The sequence below is a fragment of the Belonocnema kinseyi genome, chromosome 3 (assembly GCF_010883055.1).
Source record: "Belonocnema kinseyi isolate 2016_QV_RU_SX_M_011 chromosome 3, B_treatae_v1, whole genome shotgun sequence".
In the NCBI taxonomy this organism is placed as follows: domain Eukaryota; kingdom Metazoa; phylum Arthropoda; class Insecta; order Hymenoptera; family Cynipidae; genus Belonocnema; species Belonocnema kinseyi.
Window position 1 is genome coordinate 86,064,173 of NC_046659.1, and position 962 is coordinate 86,065,134.

Sequence of the window (962 nt, forward strand, 5' to 3'; positions counted from 1 at the left end):
CTGCCAAAAATTCGCACCTTTGACAGGTCGCCACAGGTGAACGCATCCACTCACACCTGCCAGGCACCCATTTTTACGTTCCTCATCATCAGACGAACATCTAATGTGAAAATTGGCCTTATCCGTATCACGCTCCCATTTACGTTGTGAGCCCACGTTCTAATAGGTGTTTGACCAAAATTAATATTTAGCAATTGGGAACGTGTGCGATTTAGACAATCCATCAAGAAAAAATTTAATGTGCCGTGATAGAGGTTAGGTTTCATTGTTAGGATAGATGGCGGTCAAAATTTTTGAAATTTGTTAGTTCGTTAAAGTTTTTTTCAAAGTTGTTAAGAGATTATTTTTGCACTTTGAGAAAACAAAAATGATCAAAGACGGTGATCCTTCTTATAAATCCTTAAACTTTTCCGACTTTTTTTAAATCCCTTCTAATTCTTTGGAATTATTTCAAATCCTTCGCAGTATCTCGAAATTGACTAAAATTAATTTTAATCACGTAAAATCTTTAAAATATTCTGACATTCGATTAAATCTCTTGACAATCCTAAAAATCTTTGAATTTTTGTAAATAACTTAAAATATTTTCAAATAACTTTTACATTATTTGCTTAAGGGCATGTGACACAGCTAAATACCTATATTGCCGACCTCACTTTATCAGCTTACTGAATGTTTTTTTGAACCTAAGAACTTTTTTTGTAAATAAAATATCGTGCTGAAACTTTGGGTAATGTATTAGAGTACAATAAAGTACGTTTCGGTACTGCATTTTGGTAGGAACTCTACTGAAAATTATTTCATCTTTTTTCTGAACCTCGACATCTTTTGAACGTTCGAACTTTTTTTTATACATAAAATATTGGTCTCAAACTTTGAGAAATGCAAGAGCCGAAAGAAAACTACGTTAAAGTACAAATCTTAATAATAAAAGATGTAAAAAAATATATTTCAACAATCAA